Source organism: Balaenoptera physalus (assembly GCF_965194825.1).
Source record: "Balaenoptera physalus genome assembly, chromosome: 6".
Classification (NCBI taxonomy): Eukaryota; Metazoa; Chordata; class Mammalia; order Artiodactyla; family Balaenopteridae; genus Balaenoptera; species Balaenoptera physalus.
The window spans coordinates 44,079,281-44,103,347 of NC_138885.1; the positions used below are offsets into that span (position 1 = coordinate 44,079,281).

Below are 24,067 nucleotides of genomic sequence, written 5' to 3' on the forward strand. Positions count from 1 at the left end.
TTCACCATTAAGAATGATGTTGGCTGTGGATTTGTTATATATGGCCTTTATTATGTTGAGGAAAGTTCCCTCTATGCCTACTTTCTGCAGGGTTTTTATCATAAATGGGTGTTGAATTTTGTCGAAAGCTTTCTCTGCATCGATTGAAATGATCTTATGGTTTTTCTCCTTCAATTTGTTAATATGGTGTATCACATTGTTTGATTTGCATATATTGAAGAATCCTTGCATTCCTGGGATAAACCCCACTTGATCATGGTGTATGATCCTTTTAATGTGCTGTTGGATTCTGTTTGCTAGTATTTTGTTGAGGATTTTTGCATCTATGTTCATCAGTGATATTGGCCTGTAGTTTTCTTTCTTTGTGACATCTTTGTCTGGTTTTGGTATCAGGGTGATGGTGGCCTCGTAGAATGAGTTTGGGAGTGTTCCTCCTTCTGCTATATTTTGGAAGAGTTTGAGAAGGATAGGTGTTAGCTCTTCTCTAAATGTTTGATAGAATTCGCCTGTGAAGCCATCTGGTCCTGGGCTTTTGTTTGTTGGAAGATTTTTAATCTCAATTTCAATTTCAGTGCTTGTGATTGGTCTGTTCATATTTTCTATTTCTTCCTGGTTCAGTCTCAGCAAGTTGTGCATTTCTAAGAATTTGTCCATTTCTTCCAGGTTGTCCATTTTATTGGCATAGAGTTACCTGTAGTAATCTCTCATGATCCTTTATATTTCTGCAGTGTCAGTTGCTACTTCTCCTTTTTCATTTCTAATTCTATTGATTTGAGTCTTCTCCCTTTTTTTCTTGTTGAGTCTGACTAATGGTTTATCAATTTTGTTGATCTTCTCAAAGAACCAGCTTTTAGCTTTATTGATCTTTGCTATTGTTTCCTTCATTTCTTTTTCATTTATTTCTGATCTGATCTTTATGATTTCTTTCCTTCTGCTAACTTTGGGGTTATTTTGTTCTTCTTTCTCTAATTGCTCTAGGTGCAAGGTTAGGTTGGTTATTTGAGTTGTTTCCTGTTTCTTAAGGTAGGATTGTATTGCTATAAACTTCCCTCTTAGAACTGCTTTTGCTGCATCCCATAGGTTTTGGGTCGTTGTGTTTTCATTGTCATTTGTTTCTAGGTATTTTTTAATTTCCTCTTTGATTTCTTCCGTAATCACTTGGTTATTAAGTAGTGTATTGTTTAGTCTCCATGTGTTTGTATTTTTTACAGACCTTTTCCTGTAATTGATATCTAGTCTCATAACGTTGTGGTCGGAAAAGATACTTGATACGATTTCAATTTTCTTAAATTTACCAAGGCTTGATTTGTGACCCAAGATATGATCTATCCTGAAGAATGTTCCATGAGCACTTGAGAAGAATGTGTATTCTGTTGTTTTTGGATGGAATGTCCTATAAATATCAATTAAGTCCATCTTGTTTAATGTATCATTTATAGCTTGTGTTTCCTTATTTATTTTCATTTTGGATGATCTGTCCATTGGTGAAAGTGGGGTGTTTAAGTCCCCTACTATGATTATGTTACTGTAGATTTCCTCTTATATGGCTGTTAGTATTTGCCTTATGTATTGAGGTGCTCCTATGTTGGGTGCATAAATATTTACAATTGTTAGATCTTCTTCTTCGATGGATCCCTTGATCATTATGTAGTGTCCTTCTTTGTCTCTTGTAATAGTCTTTATTTTAAAGTCTATTTTGTCTGATATGAGAATTGCTACTCCAGCTTTCTTTTGATTTCCATTTGCATGGAATATCTTTTTCCATCCTCTCACTTTCAGTCTGTATGTGTCCCTAAGTCTGAAGTGGGTCTCTTGTAGACAGCATATATACGGGTCTTGTTTTTGTATCCATTCAGCTAGTCTGTGTCTTTTGGTGGGAGCATTTAATCCATTTACATTCAAGGTAATTATCGATATGTATGTTCCTATTCCCATTTTCTTAAATGTTTTGCATTTGTTATTGTAGGTCTTTTCCTTCTCTTGTGTTTCCTGCCTGGAGAAGTTCCTTTAGCATTTGTTGTAAAGCTGGTCTGGTGGTGCTGAACTCTCTGAGCTTTTGCTTGTCTGTAAAGGTTTTAATTTCTCCATCAAATCTGAATGAGATCCTTGCTGGGTAGAGTAATCTTGGTTGTAGGTTTTTCTCCTTCATCACTTTGAGTATGTCCTGCCACTCCCTTCTGGCTTGCAGAGTTTCTGCTGAAAGATCAGCTGTTAACCTTATGGGGATTCCCTTGTGTGTTATTTGTTGTTTTTCCCTTGCTGCTTTTAGTATGTTTTCTTTGTATTTAATTTTTGATAGTTTGATTAATATGTATCTTTGTGTGTTTCTCCTTGGTCTTATCCTGTATGGGATGCTCTGTGCTTCCTGGACTTGATTAAGTATTTCCTTTCCCATATTAGGAAAGTTTTCAACTATAATCTCTTCACATATTTTCTCAGTCCGTTTCTTTTTCTCTTCTTCTTCTGGGACCCCTATAATTCGAATGTTGGTGCGTTTAATGTTGTCCCAGAGGTCTCTGAGACTGTCCTCAGTTCTTTTCATTCTTTTTTCTTTATTCTGCTCTGCAGTAGTTATTTCCACTATTTTATCTTCCAGGTCACTTATCCGTTCTTCTGCCTCAGTTATTCTGCTATTGATCCCTTCTAGAGAATTTTTAATTTCATTTATTGTGTTGTTCATCATTGTTTGTTTACTCTTTAGTTCTTCTAGGTCCTTGTTAAACATTTCTTGCATTTTCTCCATTCTGTTTCCAAGATTTTGGATCATCTTTACTCTTATTATTCTGAATTCTTTTTCAGGTAAACTGCCTATTTCCTCTTCATCTATTAGGTCTGGTGAGTTTTTACCTTGCTCCTTCATCTGCTGTGTGTTTTTCTGTCTTCTCATTTTGCTTAACTTACTGTGTTTGGGGTCTCCTTTTCGCAGGCTGCAGGTTCATAGTTCCCGTTGTTTTTGGTGTCTCTCCCCAGTGGCTAGGGTTGGTTCAGTGGGTTGTGTAGGCTTCCTGGTGGAGGGGACTCGTGCCTGTGTTCTGGTGGATGAGGCTGGATCTTGTCTTTCTGGTGGGCACGTCCACGTCTGGTGGTGTGTTTTGGGGTGTCTGTGGCCTTATTATGATTTTAGGCAGCCTTTCTGCTAATGGATGGGGCTGTGTTCCTGTCTTGCTAGTTGTTTGGCATAGCACTGTAACTTGCTGGTCGTTGAGTGAAGCTGGGTCTTGATGTTGAGATGGAGATCTCTGGGAGACTTTCGCTGTTTGATATTACGTGGAGCTGGGAGGTCTCTGTGGACTAGTGTCCTGAAGTTGGCTCTCCCACCTCAGAGGCACAGCACTGACTCCTGGCTGGAGCACCAAGAGCCTTTCATCCACACAGCTCAGAATAAAAGGGAGAAAAAATAGAAAGCAATAAAGAAAGAAAGGATAAAATAAAATAAAGTAAAGTAAAATAAAATAAAGTTATTAAAATAAAAATAAATAATTGTTAAGAAAATAAATTTTAAAAAGTAAAAAATAAAAACAAAAAACAGACGGACAGAACCCTAGGACAAATGGTGAAAGCAAAGCTATACAGACAAAATCACACACAGAAGCATACACATACACACACAAAAGGAAAAGAAGGGGAAAAAATAGTATATCTTTGCTCCCGAAGTCCACCTCCTCAATTTGGGATGATTCGTTGTCTATTCAGGTATTCCACAGATGCAGGGTACATCAAGTTGATTGTGGAGCTTTAATCCGCTGCTCCTGAGGCTGCTGGGAGAAATTTCCCTTTCTCTTCTTTGTTCGCACAGCTCCCGGGGTTCAGCTTTGGTTTTGGACCCGCCCCTGCGTGGAGGTCGCCTGGGGGCGTCTGTTCTTCGCTCAGACAGGATGGGGTTAAAGGCGCAGCTGCTTCGGGGGTTCTGGTTCACTCAGGCTGGGGGAGGGAGGGGTACGGCTGCAGGGCAAGCCTGTGGCGGCAGAGGCCAGAGTGACGTTGCACCAGCCTGAGGCGCCGTGCGTTTTCCTGGGGAAGTTGTCACTGGATCACGGGACCCTGGCAGTGGCGGGCTGCACAGGCTCCCGGAAGGGGTGGTGTGGATAGTGACCTGTGCTTGCTCACAGGCTTCTTGGTGGCTGCAGCAGCAGCCTTAGCGTCTCATGCCCGTCTCTGGGGTCCGCGCTGATAGTTGCGGCTTGCGCCCGTCTCTGGAGCTCCTTTAAGCAGCGCTCTTAATCCCCTCTCCTGTGCACCAGGAAACAAAGAGGCAAGAAAAGGTCACTTGCCTCTTCGCAGCACCCGATTTTTTCCTGGACTCCCTCCCTGCTAGCTGTGGCGCACTAGCCCCTTCAGGCTGTGTTCATTCACCCAACCCAGGCCTCTCCCTGGGATCTGACCGAAGCCGGAGCCTCAGCTCCCAGCCCCCGCCTACCCCGGCGGGTGAGCAGACAAGCCTCTCGGGCTGGTGAGTGCTGGTCAGCACCAATCCTCTGTGCGGGAATCTCTCCGCTTTCCCCTCCGCACCCCTGTTGCTGCGCTCTCCTCCGTGGCTCCGAAGCTTCCCTCTCCACCACCCACAGTCTCCACCCGCGAAGGGCCTTCCTAGTGTGTGGAAACTTTTCCTCCTTCACAGCTCCCTCCCACTGGTGCAGGTCCTGTCCCTATTCTTTTGTCTCTGTTTTTTCTTTTTTCTTTTGCCCTACCCAGGTACGTGGGGAGTTTCTTGCCTTTTGGGAGGTCTGAGGTCTTCTGCCAGCATTCAGTCTGTGTCCTATAGGAGCAGTTCCACATGTAGATGTATTTCTGATGTATCTGTGAGGAGGAAGGTGATCTCCGTGTTTTACTCTTCTGCCATCTTCTGTCTCCCCCCACTATATATTTTTGACATTAATTCTACGCTTTATTCTAGTCAAGTCTTTCTAACTTATACTTGGTATGTGGTATATAGATCATCAGTACATTTTTTTTTTTAATTATTTTATTTATTTATTTATGGCTGTGTTGGGTCTTCGTTTCCGTGCTAGGGCTTTCTCCAGCCACGGCAAGCGGGGGCCACTCTTCATTGCGGTGCACGGGCCTCCCACTATCGTGGCCTCTCCCGTTGCGGAGCACAGGCTCCAGATGCGCAGGCTCAGCAATTGCGGCTCACGGGCCCAGTCGCTCCGCGGCATGCGGGACCCTCCCAGACCGGGGCTCGAACCTGTGTCCCCCGCACCGGCAGGCAGACTCTCAACCACTGCGCCACCAGGGAAGCCCAGTACATTTTTATCATATCTTTTTTTGCATTCATTTCCCATATATTTAGACAATTGTCAGAGATTTTTCATGTAATAAAACTTATACAGTGTGTACACTCTTCTTTCAGCACTTCAATAAAAAGATTTTATGTTTATTTTCTTCTCTTTGAGCTTCTGAAAGGAAGGGAGGTAAAGCATTATAAAATCCTATTGTAGGGTCCTTGTGTTTTTCTATTCTTGCATGAAGCACATGAAGTTTCCAAAACATACTTTTCTTGTGGGTAAAACCTGCTTCAAATTATTTTTTGCATATAATAGGCACTCAATAAATGTTTTTGAAGTTAATGAAGAAAATTGTAATTAGGCCCTCTGATGTAGACAGCATCCAGAAGGATTGCTATTGCAAGGTAAGTTAATTCTAAAGGCAACCCAGTTATACACCATTCATGTTAAATATTTTCCTTGAGTTTGGTGTAAATGATAAACAGAAGTAGGAACTAGAGAATTTGCAGTGTTGAAAAGTGGAGATATGTTCTTTATTTCCCAGAACTTAAGCCTAAAGGACTCCAGGCTTTGGTTTATATTTTTATCTATTTTTCTGAAAGAATGTTTAGACTTTGGGGAAAAAAACAAAATGCATGGTTAAATGAATAGTTGACTGTGTATTTAAGGAGTGAGATTTTCTAAACTGTGGATCAAATTAGTAGAGTGGTGGTTCTCCACCCTGACTGTGCTTCAGCATAACCTGGAAAGCTTTTTAAAAACACAGATGTTTTGGTCCTATATCTATAGGTTAGTCTTGATTCTGCCAATTACTAGCTGCATGACTTTGAGCTTTATTTAGTCCACAGAATCAGATTCTCTAACAGTGGATATGATACAAGAGTAGTAGACTTTCCAGACAGAGAAAAACAAGTATCATATGATATCACTTATATGTGAAATCTAAAATAAATTATACAAAGGGATTTATTTACAAAACAGAAATAGACTCACAGACATAGAAAACAAACCAAAGGGGAAAGAAAGGAGAGGGATAAATTAGGGAGTTAGGATTAACATATACACACTACTATATGTAAAATAGATAAACAACAAGGACCTATCATATAGCACAGGAAACTATATTCAGTACCTTATAATAACCTATAATGGAAAAGAATCTGAAAAAGAATATATATGTGTATATATGTGTGTGTGTGTGTATAACTGAATCACTTTGCTGTACACCTGAAACACTGTAAATCAACTATACTTCAATCAATCAAGCAATCAATAAGAATAGTAGACTCTTCGGGACTTCCCTGGTGGTCCAGTGGTAAAGAATCCGCCTTGCAATGCAGGGGACGCTGGTTCAATCCCTGGTCGGGGAACTAAGATCCCACATGTCACGGGGCAGCTAAGCCACGCACCGCAACTACTCAGTTCATGTGCCTCAACCAGAGAGCCCGCATGCTGCAAACTACAGACCCCACGCTCTTTGGTGCCTGTAGGCCACACGCCACAACTAGAGAGAGAAAACCCGCCCACCACCACTAAAGAGAAGTCTGCATGCCACAGCAAAGAGCCCGCGTGCCGCACGGAAAAGATCCCACGTGCCGCAACTAAGACCCGACGCAGCCAAACGAAATAGTAGACTTTTGGATGAGAATGTACCTCACAAAATTGGGAATAAAATATTTACTTAGAGATGTGCTGATCTAATTAGGAAAACTTTGAACTGAAGAATAGGGGATTTGAGGAGATAAATAGGCATATAAAACAATAAGGACTTTATAGTATGAAGAGAATCAGTAACAGTGAAGTAAATACTCTGTACCTCTGGTGGATACCTGGTGGAAATGTAAAGAAATTGTACTTTTGCCCTCAAATGTCTATATTCAGAGGTCCAGGGTACATCTGAAACTGGAATGGACTGATTTCTTAGGTGGAGGATTTAACATCAATGGAGTGTTCCCAGTGAGATTGAATAACCATTTGCTAGGAGTATGACAGTGGTAGTTATGGTGGTGATTAGGGATAGGCTAGGGGTGGCTTAGGGAATTCTTATAGATTGGAAACCTCTAAGGTCCTTTCCAACTCTAATATACTATATTTGTAAATAACAGTCCTTTTTTGCACTTACTTATTCTTCTATATATTTTGGACACTTTTATTTGCCAGACACCATACTGGAAGATAAAATTTATGGATATGAAGAAAAATAGAATATACTAGATTTGATAATCACTACAATATAGTATAATGGAGGCAATTAAATGACATAATTGTATTTCATTTATATATGTGTTAGTTCTGTTACCATTTAGGAGCTAACTGAAATGTATGAAATAGGAATTCCAATGTAATTAAATGTTCAGAAAGAAATTACATTGTGATTATTAGAAAAAGTATCATTTTTTTAAAAATTGAAGTATTGTTGATTTATAATATTATATTAGCTTCAGATGTATAGCATAGTGATTCAATATTTTTACATTTATACTCCATTAAAAGTTACTACAAGATAGTGACTGTAATTCCCTGTGCCATATACTATATCCTTGTTCCTTATCTATTTTATGCATAGTAGTTTGTATCTCTTAATCCCATACCCCTATCTTCCCTCCCCCTTCCCTCTCCCCACTGGTAACCACTAGTTTATTTTCTATATCTGTGAGTCTGTTTCTGTTTTGCTATATACACTCATTTGTTTTAATTTTTAGATTGCACATATGATATCATACAGTATTTGTATTTCTCTGTCTGACTTATTTCACTAAGCATACTATTCTCTAGGTCCATCCACGTTGCTGCAAATGGCAGAATTTTATTCCTTTTTATGGCTGAGTAATATATTCCATTGTATAGATGACCACATCTTCTTTATTCATTTGTCTGTTGATGGACATTTGGGTTGCTTCCATATCTTTGCTGTTGTAAATAGAGCTGCTATGAACATTGAGGTGCATGTATCTTTTCGAATCAGTGGAGTTTTTTACAGATATATACCCAGGAGTAGAATTGCTGGATCATATGGTAGTTCTATTTTTAGTTTTTTAAGGAACCTGAATACTGTTTTCCATAGTGGCTGCAGCAATTTATATTGCCACCAACAGTGTACAAGTGTTCCATTTTCTCCACATTCTTGCCAATAGTTGTTATTTGTAGATTTTTAATGGTAGCCATTCTGACAGTTGTGAGGTGATATCTCTTTGTTTAGATTTACATTTCTCTAATAATTAGCCGTATTAAACATCTTTTCATGTGCCTGTTAACCATCTGAATGTCTTCTTTAGACAAATGTCTATTCCGGTCTTCATCCCATTTTTTGACTGGGTGGCTTTTTTGATACTGAGCTTTATGAGCTGTTTATATATTTTAGATATTAACCCCATGTCAGTCATATGATTTGCAAGTATTTTCTCCCATTCTGTAGGTTATCTTTTCATTTCATCAGTGGTTTCCTTTCTTGTACAAAAGCTTTTAAATTTAATAAGGTCCCATTTGTTTATTTTTGCTTTTATTTCTTTTGCCTTAGGAGACAGATCCAAAAAAATATTGCTACGATTTATGTCAGTGTATCCTGCCTATGTTCTTCTAGGAGTTTTATGGCTTCAGGTCTTAACATTTAGGTCTTTAATCCAACTTGAGTTTCTTTTTGTATATGGTGTAAAGAAATGTTCTAATCTCATTCTTTTACATGTAGCTGTCTGTTTTTCCCAGCACCACTTATTGAAGAGACTGCTTTTCTCCATTGCATATTCTTGCCGCTTTTGTCATAGATTAATTGACCATAGGTTTGTGGGTTTATTTCTGGAGCCTCAATTCTGTTCCATTGATCTGTGTCTGTTTTTGTGTCATTATCATGCTGTTTTGATTACTGTAGCTTAAGTATAGTCTGAAGTCTGAGAGGATGATAACTCCAGCTTTGTTCTCTTTTCTCAAGATTGCTTTGGCAATTTGGAGTCTTATGTTTCCATATGAATTTTAGGATTATTTGATCTAGTTCTGTGAAAAATGTCATGGATATTTTGATAGGGATTGAATTAAATCTGTACATTGCTTTGGGTAGTTATGGACATTTTAACAATATTAATTCCTCCAATCCAAGAATATGGGATATCTTTCCATTTCTTTGTATCATCTTCAGTTTCCTTCATCAGTGTTTCATAGTTTTCAAAGTACATGTCTTTCACTTCCTTGGTTACGTTTATTCCAAGGTGTTCTTTTTGATGAAATTTTAAACAGGAATATTTTTTTACTTTCTCTTTCTGATGGTCCATTATTAGTTTATAGAAAGCAACAGATTTCTGTATGTTAATCTTGAATCCTGCAACTTTGCTGAATTCATTTACTAGTTCTAGTAGTTTTTTAGTGGAGACTTTAGGGTTTTTTATATATAGATAGTGTCATGACATCTGCAAATAGTGATGGTTTTACTTCTTCCCTTCCAATCTGGATGCCTTTTTTTTTTCTCATCTGCCTCCTGTGGCTGGGATTTCCAGTACTATGTTAAATAGAAGTGGCGAGAGTGGGTATCCTTTTCTTGTCCCTGAATTTAGAGGAAAGGCTTTCTGGTTTTCATCACTGAGCATGATGTTAGCTGTGGGTGTGTCATAAATGGCCTTTATTATGTTGAGATATGTTCCCTCTGTACCCACTTTGATGTGAGTTTTTATCATGAATGGATGTTGAATTTTGTCAGATGCTTTTTCTGTGTCTATTGAGATGATCACATGATTTTTAACCTTCTTTTATTAATGTGGTGTATCACATTGACTGATTTGTGAATACTGAACAATCCTTATATCCCTAGAATAAATCCCACTTGATCATGCTGTGTGATCCTTTTTATATATTGTTGGATTCAGTTTGCTAATATTTTGTTGGAGATTTTTACGTCTATATTCATCAAAGATATTGGCCTGTAATTTTCTTTTTTTGTAGTGTCTTTGTCTGGTTTTGGTATCAGGGTAATGGTGGCCTTGTAGAATGAATTTGGGAGTAGTCCATCTTCTTCAATCTTTTGGAGTAGTTTGAGAAGGATAGTTATTAACTCTTCTTTATATGTTTGGTAGAATTCCATTTGAAGCCGTCCAGTCCTGGACTTTTGTTTGCTGGGAGTTTTTTTAATTAAAAATTCAATTTCACTACTAGTGATCAGTCTGTTCAAATTGTCTGTTCTTGATTCAGTCTTGGCAGATTGTATGTTTCTAGAAATTTGTCAATTTCTTCTAGGTTGTCCAATTTATTAGAGAAAAAGTGTCACCTTGATCTAGCATCTTTGAGGAGAAACTTCTTAAAACTCTCTACAATATGCAATATACTGTATCTCAAATTACTCTACTAATGGGTCAGACTCAGATCCTTACATTAATTACTGTCATTGTTCCTTGTCTGCATGCTTGTTTATTGAGCATGCAACTGATCAAGTTGCTTTTCATGCAGCTATTGCTTGTTAATAGCTAGAATCTTGGGCAGAGAGACCAGTTTCCTGGAAGAAAAACTGCTGAGGTTAGAGAAGACGCATCCATAAGAGAGAAGTCTGAGTGTGATGGGCCTTGAAAGGCGAGACTTGATTGATTTTAGAGTCCCAGAGGGAATGGAGAAAGGGAGTTCTAAACAAAACTCTCTAGTTCTGACTTTAAAGAACCAAAATGAAAATGGCAATAATCATTTTCTTTTTTCTGCTGTATATTTCAAAAACAATTTAAGGATAAAAAAAGTTCATAAGTAAAATTGTGCTACCTTTATTTAGTAAACTTCCCTTAATCTAGAGTTTTACTGCTTTTTGTTTTACCGGATTTTACTAAGTCACTCCCTTTTTTTGAAATGTTTCTAACGCCATAATAGAATTTAGCATGTAATGTTGTCAGTGAGTGAGGAGAGGGACTACAGAAATGAATATATTGGTTCAAACAGTCAGCATATTACTAGTGGGGTTCTACAGAAGTAATGTGTTTCTATCAGGTTTTGCTTTTGAATTATAAAAACAATACATACTCATGGTTTTTAAAATAAGAAACAAATAATATGGAAATGTGTAAAATAAAAAGTAAAATTTGAAGCCATCCTGTTCCTACTCCCCACAAGTAACGTCTATTAACTTTTTTTAATGTATCATTTCAGAAATCTATCCATATACAAGTACATGTGTGCACATACATGTGCCACACACATACACATACACACACAGTGCATATACTTTTATATGCCTTTTTTTGTACATAAACACAGCAGATCTATTGTTGTTTGCTAGTGGCCTTTCTGCTATTTGTCTCTGTATTATTGATTTCTAAGAGCTCTTTGTATACTAATAAAATATGCCTTTTTCATGCATTTCAAATGTTTAATTTGAACATTAATTCGTTGTTTAATTTTGTCCTTCAACTTGATTTATGGTAGTCTCTTTTTCTCACACTGAAATTTTTAATTTTGGTTTAGTCAAATTATCATTATTTTCTACTATGGCTTCTGGAATTTATGTCCAAGATTATAAAATATATAACACCGTTTTTTCTTCCCTACCCGTATGGCTTAATTTTTGTTAAGATACTTTGTTTTACAACAGTTTTAGTTTCACAACAAAACTAAGAGGAAAGTGCATAGATTTCCCATAGACTCCCTGCCCCCAAATATGCATAACCTCCCATTATCAATGTGCCCAACACAGCAGTACATTTGTTACAATTGATACACCTACACTGACACATCATTTTTACCTGGAGTCTACAGTTTACATTAGGGTTCACTATTGGTATTGTATATTCTATAGATTTGGACAAATGTATAATGGTATGTATTCACCATCATAGTATCATACGTAATATTTCACTGCCTTAAAAATCTTCCATGTTCTGCCTATTCATCTACCACCACCCCCAATTATTTTATAAAATTTTTTGTGTTTAAGTGTTTAAATCACCTGGAATTTTGTTCATGTCCCAGTGGCTTTTATTGAAATAACCTTTTCTTAAAATGTCACCTTTATCATATATTAAAATCTTATATATATTGTAGTGTATTGCAGGATTCTCATTATACGTTTTTCCATTTGTCTATTTCTTCTCTAGAACTAAACTCTTTAATTACTGCACCTTTACAATGTTTTTAACATCTGGAAGGACTGGTCCTTTCTTTACTCCTCTTTTTTTCAAAATATTCCTAGGTAATGACATGCTTTTAGCCATATGAACTTTAGTATCGTCTTTCAAGTTCTCAAAATGAAAAAATTCTATTGGTATTTTAATAAGAATTTTAGTAAAATAATATATTAATTTAGGAGAATCAGCAGTCTTAGAATATTGATATATCTATTCTGAAAACAAATTATATGTCTTGCAGGTATCTGGATTTATTTTGAATTATTTATTATTTTTCTAGTGTTTTTCATATTAAATGGGTTTATTTCTAGTTTTTATTTTTTTAACTTGGCTTGTAAAGAGAGTCCTAGATTTCCATATACTAATTATATAACTAGTTACCTTTCTAAATTCTTTTTTGTCTTAGTTTTTCCATTGATTTTCATGGGGTTTTCAAGTATACATGCATGTCATCATGAAAACTAGGATATAATTGCCTCCTCTTTTTATTTTCTTGGGTTTATTGAAATATAATTGACAGAAAACATTGTGTAAGTTAAAGGTGTACAATGTAATGATTTGATATGTGTATATACTGCAAATAATTACCACAATCTTAGTTAACACATCCATCACCTCACATAGCTACTGTGTGTGTGTATGGTGAGAGCTTTTAAGATCTGTTCTCTTAGTAACTTTCAGGTATACAATACAGTATTGTTAACTATAGTCACCATGCTCTACATTAGATCCCCAGAACTTATTCATCTTATAACCAGAAGTTTGTACCCATTTCCCCAACCTCATCCTCCCCACACCTCTAGCAACCACCAGTCTACTCTCTGTTTCTGAGTTCAGTTGTTTGTTTGTTTGTTTTGTTTTTTAAGATTCCATGTATAAGTGAAATCATTCTATAACGCCCTCAGGGTTAATCCATGATGTCTGATGTCACAAATGGCAGAATTTCCTTCTTTTTTACAGATGAGTACTATTCCATTTATTTTTATCAATATATACATTATCATATTTTCTTCATCCATTCATTCATTGGCGGGCACAGGTTGTTTACATGTCTTGGCTATTGTAAATGATGCTGCAGTGAACATGGAGATGTAGATACCTCTTTGAGATACTGATTTCATTTTCTTCAGCTATGTACCCAGAAGTGAGGAACCTCTATACTGTTTTCCATAGTGGCTATACCAATCTACATTTCCACCAACAATCCACAATAGTTCCCTCTTCTTCACATCTTTGCCAGCACTTGTTATCTCTTGGTCTTTTTGATAATAGCCATTCTACCATGTGTAGAGTGGTATCTCACTGTGCTTTTTATCTGTATTTCCCCAATGATTAATGATGTTGAGCACCTTTTTATGGAACTGTTAGCCATTTGTATATCTTCTTTAGAAAAAATGTCTGTTCAATTCCTTTGCCCAGTTTTTAAAAATCAGGTTTATTTTTTTGCTATTGAGTAGTATGAGTTTCTTATATGTTTGGGATATTAACCCCTTATTCAAAAACTCGTGGCCAAGACCAATGTCAAGAAGTTTTTTCACTATGTTTTCTTATAAGAGTTTTATGGTTTCAGGTCTTACATTTAAGTGTTTAATCCAATTAAGGTTAATTATTGTGAGTGGTGTAAGATAGAGGTCCATTTTCATTCTTTAGCATGTGGATATTCAGTTTTCTCAACACTGTTGAAGACACTGTCTTTTCCCTACTGAATTTTCTTGCTTCCCTTGTCAGCTTGGTCCCTTGCTGACCGTATGTGTGGGTTTATTTCTGGGCTCTTGATTCTGTTCCATTGGTCTCTGTGTCTGTTTTATGCCAGTACCATACTATATTGATTACTATAGTTTTTTAATATAGTTTGAAATCAGGAAGCATGATGCCTCCAGCTTTGTTCTTCTTTGTCAAGATTTCTTTGGCTGTTTGGGGCCAAATACAAATTTTTACATTTTTTTTTCTCTGTAAAAAATGCCATTGAAATTTTGGTAGGAATTGCATTGAATCTAAAGATGGCTTTCGGTAGTATGGACATTTTATTTAATATTAATTCTTTCAATCCATTAACATGAGATAACTTTCCACTTATTTGTGTCTTCTTCAGTTTCTTTCATCAGTGTCTTCTGGTTTTCAGTGTACAGATCTTTCAGCCCCTTGGTTAAATTTATTCCTAAGTATTTTATTCTTTTTGATACTAATGTGAATGGGATTGTTTTCTTTATTTCTTTTTCAGATTATTCATTGTTAGCATATAGAAATGGAACTGATTTTTGCATATTGATTTTTCTCCTGCAACTTTACTGAATTCACTTATTAGTTTTAACAGTTTTTTGGTGGAGTCAAGGTTTTCCTATATGTAAGATCATATCCTGTGCAAACAGGGAAAGTTTTACCCCTTCTTTTCCATGTGGATGGTTTTTATTCCTTTTTCTTGCCTGATTGGTCTGGTTAGGAATTCCAGTACTGTGTTGAATAAAAGTGGTGAGAGTGGGCATCCTTGTTTTGTTCCTGATCTTAGAGGAAAGGTTTCAACCTTTCACCATAGGTATGATGTTAGCTGTAGGCTTGTCATATATGGCCTTTATTATGTTGAGGTTTTTGTTGAGAGTTTTTAATCATGAAAGGATGTTGGATTTTGTCAAATGATTTTTTGGGCATCTGTTGAGATCATTTGATTTTGATCTTCATTCTATTAATGTGATGTATCACACTTATTGGTTTGCGTATACTGAATCATCGTTGCATCCCATGAATGAATCCCACTTGATCATGGTGTATGATCCTTTTAGTGTGCTGTTGAATTCACTTTGCTAATATTTTGTTGACAATTTCTGCATGTATTTTCATTAGGGATATTGGCCTGTATTTTTCTTTTCTTGTGGTGTCCTTATCTGGCTTTGGTATTAGGGTAGGCTGGCCTTGTAAAATGAGCTTAGGAGTGTTCTCTCCTCTTGAGCTTTTTGGAAGAGTTTGTGAAGGACTGGTGTTAACGCTTCTGTAAATGTTTGGTAGATTCACCAGTGAAACCATCTAAGCCTACCTAGCCTTTTGTCTGTTGGGAGGTTTTTGATTACTGACTCTGTCTCCTTACTCATTATTGGTCTGTTCATGTTTTCTATTTCTTCATGATTCAGTTGTGGTAGGTTGCATATTTCTAGGAGGGTAACCATTTTTTTAGGTTGTCCAGCGTATTGGTGTGTTATTGTTCATAGTAGTCTCTTATTATCCTTTGTATTTCTGTGGTGTCTATTGTAATGTCTCCCCCTTCATTTATAATTTTATTTATTAGAATCCTCTCTCTTTTTTACTTAATTAGTGTAGCTAAAGTTTTGTCCATTTTGTTTATCTTTTTAAAGAACCAACTCTTAGTTTTGTTAATCTTTTCTATTCTTTTCCTATTCTCTATTTCTTTTATTTCTGCTCTAATCTTTATTTTCTTCCTAATGCTAAATTTGGGCTTAGTTTGTTCTTTTTCAAGTTCCTTGAGGTATAATGTTAGGTTGTTTATTAGAGATCTTTCTATTATGTATGCATTTATATCTATAAACCTTCCTGCTAGAACTGCTTTTGCTGTATTACACTAGTTTTGGTGTGCTATGTTTCCGTTTTCATTTGTTTCAACATTTTTTATTCCCCTTCTGAGTTCTTCATTGATCCATTGGTTGTTTAGGAGTGTACACTTTAATTTCAATGTATTTGTGTATTTTCCAGCTTTCCTCCTGTTATGATTTCTAATTTCATACCATTATGGTTGGAATACATCCTTGATATAATTTCTCTCTTCTTGAATTTGTTGACATTTGTTTTGTGACCTAATATATGATCTATTCTAGAAAACTTTCCATATGTACTTGAAAATAATGTATATTCCACTGCTGTTAGATGGAATGTTCTGTACATGTCTCTTAGGTCCATTTGGTCTGTAGTGTTGTTCAAATCCACTATTTCCTTATTTGGTCTCTGTATGGATTGATCTATCCATTGTTGAGAGTGGTACCTTTTCATTCCTAATATTTATATCTTTTATTCTTTTTCTCCTTTCTAATTAGCTAGTATGTTCAGAACAGTATTAATATAATTGCTTTTAATAGAATTACTATCTCTTTTTTCCTGTGGCTAGTTTAAGATTTACTCTTTATCTTTGATCTTCAGCAATCTGAGATGATGTGCCTAGAGTATGTTTCTTTGTATATTTCCTTCTTGAGTTTTGCTGAGCTTTTTTGGATCTGTAGATTGATTTTTTTCACCAAACATGGGGAATTTTGAAATCTTTTTACTTATTCACATATTTTTTCCTGCCCCATTTTCTCTCTCTTCTCCTTGAGGGGCTCCAAATACATGTACACTAGATTACTTGATATTGTTCAATGAATAGGTACGTGGGTCACTGAGACTGTGGATTTTTTTTCCTAATATTTTTCTATCTGTCCTTGAGAAATTTCTATTCATCTGTCTTCCAGTTCTCCAGCTGATTTCTCTGTCATCTCCAATATGCTATTAAGCCTAACAGTGAGTTTTTCATTTTGATGCTGAGCTTTTTATTGCTACAATTTCAATCTGATTCTTTTAAAAAAATGTATTCTGGTAAAATATACATAACAAAATGTATTATTTTAACCATTTTTAAGTATACTCAATTCTTTTTTATTGTTTCTGTTTCCCTGATAAGATCTCTATTTGTTCATTCATTATGATGATATTTTCCTTTATGTTCTTGATAATGTTTATAATAGCTTCCTTAAAATACTTGTGTGAGTCTTCTCAGAGTCTTTTCTATGGGAGGCTTTTTCTATGGACTTTGGGTCACATTTTACTGTTTGTTCATGTTTATTGTATACTGGATAGATATACACATTAGAGATTCTGGATTCTGTCATCTTCCTCTGAAGAGTATTGACTTTCACTAGCTGCTGTCTTTATCTTGTAAAGGCTTGGTTTTATGTTTTGTTAGAGTAGGTCTCTTTGGGATTTGCCCTTAATCCTAGGGTGACTCTTTTACTACAGGGATATAATCTTTACTCCTAAAATGTTGCCCTTGAGGGATTTCTGTGGAAACCCTGAGTTGTTCACCAAGCTGCTTTAATTTGGTGGGATTCAAACTCCAAACTCTGTCTCACACAGTGAGCAGCAACAGAAATCCCTGTTTCAGCCTTCCATCTGTTACTTTCCACTGGGTTCTTTAGAGTCTTCCCCAAAAATGTGCAGTTCAGGGATCAACCCTGGTGGGAGTATACATGCAAATTTTTAAATTCCTTCTCTGTGTTTCCCTTTTTTCTGAAATCCACCTCCCCAAACACTCAATTGTCAACCATTCTCTCAACTTTGAACTCTGGCCTCTGATACCTCAACCAATAAAAGTGTGGCCTTCTGCATTAATTCTAGCTGCTCCCCCATCTTTTTACCTCAAGGGAAACCCATATAAATGTAGATCTTGCCCAGTGATGTTCTCCTCTTTCAAGCGTAAAATTCTCTCTTTCTGTTTGTGCATGCTTTTGGTCACTCTCCACTGTGTCTTCAGATAGTTCTTTTTAATTTGTTTGTTTTAGTATTTTTCCACAGTTTATGATTGTTATCAGTGGGATAACAAGTCTGATTCAAATTACTCCTCAATTACCTAATTGGAATTCCAAGGGTTTTTTATTTTCATATTTATCTATCTACTTCATTATTTCGCATTCATGTTTATTATTTTACTTCATGATCAGTTTAATCACTTAGACCTAGATTTGATTCCTGGCTCTGACATTTATTATGTTGTTCCTTCAAACTTCTGATCTTTAGTGCCTTTATATGGCCCTTATATGTAAAATGGAAATGAGCCTATGTACCTTAAAAGGTTGGTTGCTTTTGAATATTAAATGTGAAAACATATGTAAAACATGGGCACAGGGCCTAGAACTTCATTGACACTCATAAATGCTGCTACTCTTCTTAACATAATTATTCTATAAGATTGGAAGGTCAAATATTACTATATGGGATGACTTACCTAAGATCTTACTGCTAGGTAATAGGAGTACAAATCAATTAAATCAATTCTGCAATATAAGTTTATGCCTCCCAGAGGTTCCTGTGTCAGTATTATCCATATACGAAGGAGAAACTGCCAGATTATGATTCGAAGGAGGAATAGCAAAACTTACTAACAGTAAGGCTGCATGGTCAACGTTCTGGGCAATGTCCTTTTCTCTTCTTTGAGCATTTAAGAGCCAGCCAACTGACTAGTGGCCAGAAGATACAACTGTAGCTTTTTTTTTTTCCTAACAGAGAAGAAAGAGGCTAAGTTTCCAATTTTAGAACCAGCCAGAATATTCAATGAGAATACTTAGGCCCAGTAAAATAAGTGGTCCTCATATATATGGTCAGTAAATAGTATATACCACTATGTAATGAACTCTTCTCTCCTCCTGGTTTACTTGTGACTCACAGATGATTAATTTGTACCCTGGGCAAACGTGGAACTTCAGAAATTGGTTATTGAATGAGCTTTTCTATGAATAGTTAACATCAGTATTTGTTCTGTCTACTGGAATCATGTTATAGATGTGCATATGTATTGTTTGGGGTTATATCTAGGCAATGCATAGGATTTTGTGTGTGGTTTGTTATTTTGCTATAGTGGAGCAATTTAATGCTATAGATAAAAGGGGAAACTGGTTGATGTTGCATCAACTCTCTCTCTGGTAAGCATTATTACAGTTACTATTCACATTTATGCCCATTCAAATAGAAACCCATCAGGCATGTAAACTTAGGGCTAGATTCTGATCTCTAATGCATAGTATGAATTGCCACATATTTTTTTCTACCAAAAAAAAAATCCTTAGTAGCATCTGAGATTAAAATCTGTCCTTTCAAATTGATTTTATTTTTATCTAGACTAAAAAGCAAAATGCAGTGTCAGAAGAGGAAATAAAATAATTCCTGTCAAGCTGTGGGTTCTTTTTTTATATATGATTCTTGTGAAATCAAGTGTTCATATATTTCTGTAATCATAATAATGGCTCTGAGAAAAAATAGAAAAATTATTATTTATTCCTTTTAAAATAGAATCTTTTTATCCTTTTGAAATCATATGCACAAAATTAGATTGTAAGGAAAGGCCATATTATAAAAAGAACATTACCTAAGATTATAATATATGAAAAGCAAGCAAAGCCTGTTTACATAGAACATGAGATTTATAAGAATAGATTTTATATTTATTTCTATGAAAATTTAACAATTTTATTAAAACTCACCGATAAAATATTTAAAAAATAAAACTGTCTCATTTGGGGCATTTATATTTTTTTTAAGTATAGGATAATTGCATGGAAGATTTGAAGATAAAATCTTCATTTACATTTTTTCTCAGCCCAGGAAATTTAGTTCAAACTATGTTTATTGAGAACTTCTTATAACATCACACTGTGCCTAGGCATTTTTAGGGAATACAAGAAAATGAATCTGGTGCCACCCTGCCTCAAAAAAGTATGTAGCTAGTAGGACAAACAAAAGCACGCATGTTACACCTGGATATGAACAGAGTGGGGAAACTTTCGGAGTATAATTTTCAACAGTAAGGTCTCAGAGAGCAATGTTGTTGTATGCCACTTATTTCAGAATTACAAGTCATCTTAAGATTGCCCAGCATAGTGCCTGGAGCATAATAGGTGTTCAATAAATGTTAAAAGAGTAGATGAATATTCTCTCATGCTTGCGGTTGGGTAGCAGGCTAGATGTATTGTGAGTCTGTGTGTGTGTGTATGTCGACTGTCTCTGTGATTAAACTGGTTATTTTAGAATTAGAGTAATTTTATATGGATTTTACCATCTTTGTGACCTTCGACACTTCTATTTTAAACTCTGTTTTCTTCATCTGTCAAATGTGGTGATAATATCTGTCTCATAAATTTGTTGTAAAGAGTGAATGAGCTAATGTATGTCAGGCCTATTTATAGTGGCTATAATAGTTTAGGTTAGAAAAAATTGTTACAGTTACTCTTACCGTTCTCATTATTTTTACAAATAAAGGATGGGTGAAAGTACCTTATTATGAAACAGAAGTAGTTAAACCATAACATTGACATTGCATTGTATAAGTAGCAGAATTTTAACTCCAAATGGCTAGCACTTCATTTTATCTATATTATTTGATTTTTAATTAAGGAAAAATATGTCATGAGTTATAAATAAAATAAGTTTATTATTTGATTTTGTACTTAGTAATTTTGTCTTTGCAGAGTGAAAACTCAGTCACTTAGGAATGATTATTTACTCTTTCATCCATTCCACAAATATTAACTGAGCATCTAGTGTTCGCCAGGCATTAATAAGGTAGGCACTGTTGATAGAGCAGTGAACAAGACTAACTCCCTGCTTTCAAGAAGTTTACATTTAGTTGGAATTCTAGTTCATTGTTCACAGACCTGGATTTACAAGTCCAACCCTTCAGAGGTGGTTCACAGGTGGTGAGCAGTGTCCTAGGCATAGATGGCATATGAATGAGGGTTTCTTTTTTTGACTCCATGAATTATAACAAGGCCAGACACCATCAGGCTTGAAAAGTTACATTATAGCCCACATTCCTGAAAGTTATATCTAATTGTTCTCCTCTGTCATTTTAAAGGAAAGATCAATTTTTGAGCATACTTTAAGAAATTATGAGGGCTTAGGTACAAATGAATAACAAAGTTAGGTCAGGAAGTACATGATCCCAGTTGACTCTAACTCTACTATTAGAGTTCTATTAATTCTATTATCTAGGCTACATTAAGTAAAAATAATTAAATTTCTCTCTCTGTCTTTTGAATATTAGAAAACTTTGGGCCTTGGACTGGTACCTAGGTTCATAGCTATTTTCTGTTTAGAACTTTTCTTCTCTTTTCCCCACCATTAATCCCCTTATTGCTAACTATGGTGAAAGAACTTATTTATGATTAATGATTTCATCATTATGTATGATGAAAACAGTGTACTAAACCTCAGAAAAGGCTATATGTCCTTGCCTTCTCTGCTTTTCTGTTTATTGTTTGAATGAGACAGAACTGTTTTTTTTTTTAATTTATTTATTTATTTATTTATTTTTGGCTGTGTTGTGTCTTCATTTCTGTGCGAGAGCTTTCTCTAGTTGTGGCGAGCGGGGGCCACTCTTCATCGCGGTGCGCGGGCCTCTCACTGTCGCGGCCTCTCTTGTTGCAGAGCACAGGCTCCAGACGCGCAGGTTCAGTAATCGTGGCTCATGGGCCTAGTTGCTCCGCGGCATGTGGGATCCTCCCAGACCAGGGCTCGAACCCGTGTTCCCTGCATTAGCAGGCAGACTCCCAACCACTGCGCCACCAGGGAATCCCCAAGACAGAACTATTTTTGAGACAGACTGAGCAAACTAAGCATTTGTAATTTTGTTTCAAGTTTAATTTCTTACCAATAGGAGGATTTGGGCAAATAGGCTTGTCCTTTTTGCTCAGCTGTAAAGTGCAGATGTTAAAGCTCGCCAGATAGTTATGTGATTCAGATTCAAAATAAGAATGAGGCTTTAGAAAGTATGCATAAACTTTGATATAGCTAGCTATTGTTTTTATTGGCAAGAAATAATGAATAATTATAGCAGCAACTATTAATTAAGCATTTTCTAGTTGCCATATGCTTCATATAGATTGTTGGTAGTCCTCACAGTAACTCTGCATGATAGGAATAATTATTGCCTACTTATATATAAAAGAATATGGTCTTCAAAAACATTAACTGACTTTCCCACAGGTATTTGAAATAGTCAATTGCACAGCCAGAATTCAAACGCATGTTTGTGCCGATCTGAATCCAATGCTTGTTGCACCATATTGCCTCTCTATTGGATGCTAAAATGCAGAAGTGGAGTGAGAAAGCATATGCCTTCAATTCTCTGTTAATGGCCTTACTCTTTTTACTTCTTTTTTAAAAAATATACACGTTATAGGCACATGTTAAATCAAATAGTATTGAGTGTCCCCTCCATAGGAATCCACCTGAAGATAACTGCTTTTAGTTTTTAATTGCTTCAAATTTTCTCAAGTATTTAGCCACCTAATTGTAAATAATGCTATGTCTAGGTTTACCAATATTAGACATTATTTATAGGTAGAAATTATAGATTATCATAGGTGATGACTTAGCTCACTTATACCACCTAGAATCCACCTCTGTGTCCCCCTATCTTACCAATATAGTTTTAAAAATTAATGTTTACCTGATTGATGTTATATAAATATTGTTCACTGCAAAATCAAGTAATATATTATAATTACATTTCCTTTCTTGTGCAACGATTTTTATTGCCTAGGGTTTTTCTCTCATTCTCTGTTACAAGCTTTTTACAATCAGAAAGAAACTTTCTTTTCACCTGTTCCTTTTCCTATCTCTATCATTATTCTTTGAAACCATGATTGATATAAATGTTAATTTTTATCCAGTTACTTTATTAAACTTGCAGCAGGTTTTCTTGTAGACTCTGCAACCCATCCCTGCCAGAAATTCATTTTAATTCTCAAAGAGCCAATGCATTTGACTCCAAAAGTTTGCCAAAATCCACATTTAAAACATCTTTTGATAGACAAAATTTAAACAGAGATCTTTGCTCTTTTTCTCACAATAAATAGCTTCTATCGTAGGAGCAGTATTTTATTTTAATCAGTACGTACTTTAAGTAAATTAGCATGGGTTTTCAGCACAGCTTAAAAATATGTGTATTGATACCCTCTTGGTTAGTGGACCTCCAAAATATTGAAATGGTAGATGTCATTAATTGTTCATTTGATCCCTCAAAAGAGGTATGCTTTTGCAGCATATAGGAGCAACCAGAGAAGATGGTAGCTCAAAGCCGGTGAGAGTATTGAGTCCCTTTAAGGAATATAACAACTACTCTAAATCTACTTAGTGTCATTTGAAATAAAATTTATGTAGTGTATTGAGCATATTGAGAATATTTTGTAATCCCACTATGCCTAATGACTTATAAAATCCTAATCCAGGGATGGAATTTTATAAAAAGAAATGAGAATGTCAAGCCTTGAAAATATGTCATGTTGAGTCTATTTAAAGTATTTACTAATAAATAGCATAAAGTGAATTGGTGAGTGTGGGTCTCCAAGCAAACATTGCATATTCAATAAAGTATGTTAAAATATACTTTCAGAGTGTCTTTCAGAAAGTAAGATTCTAGATTGAACAAAAGAGAAATAAATTCAAGATTTGCAAGACAGTGTTTTCTTTTGAAAAGGTTCATGAAGAAGAGCTATAATTAATGTGTTAAATTCTACCTGATGCAGTGTTTCTTTTTTTAAAACCATGTTAAAGAACAATAGGGAAATATGAGTAGGTATACTATTTTGTATAATAAAATATATAAAATAAAAATATATATCATATGAGAGCAAAGTATTAACAGTGTCTTTGCAATAGGGTTATGTGGAGGTGGGGTGGGGGGGCTGTAACTTTTATACTTCCATGTCATTTGAGGTTTCTTCAAGATGAGTATCTGAGTTTTTGAAACCAGAAAAAAAAATAGAGACATCTTAAAGAAATAAGTAAAGGGTAGATAAATCTGAAGGAGAAAAATAAAGTGTAGCCTTTATGTCTTGTTAGTATGGTGAACTACATACCCGAACGTCTCAGGGTAAACAACTAAAAATGATGTGATAGATATAAAAATAGTGTTTGCATGCAACTGTGAACTGGAAAGGCGGTGTGGAAGATGGTGATGATTTGTTTAGCCAAAGAGGTTAAAACAAACAAAAACAAAACAACAAAAAACCT

At 35.7% G+C, this 24,067-nt stretch overlaps 1 protein-coding gene and 1 long non-coding RNA gene across 24 annotated transcripts in view; one reads left to right on the forward strand and one right to left on the reverse strand.

Moving 5' to 3' along the window:
* The window catches only part of MBD5 (methyl-CpG binding domain protein 5), a 421,403-nt gene that overhangs the window by 176,576 nt on the left and 220,760 nt on the right, over positions 1–24,067 (forward strand). The gene's annotated exons all lie outside the window — the stretch shown is intronic.
* LOC309662475 overlaps positions 1–24,067 on the reverse strand; it is a 653,064-nt gene that overhangs the window by 70,300 nt on the left and 558,697 nt on the right. The gene's annotated exons all lie outside the window — the stretch shown is intronic.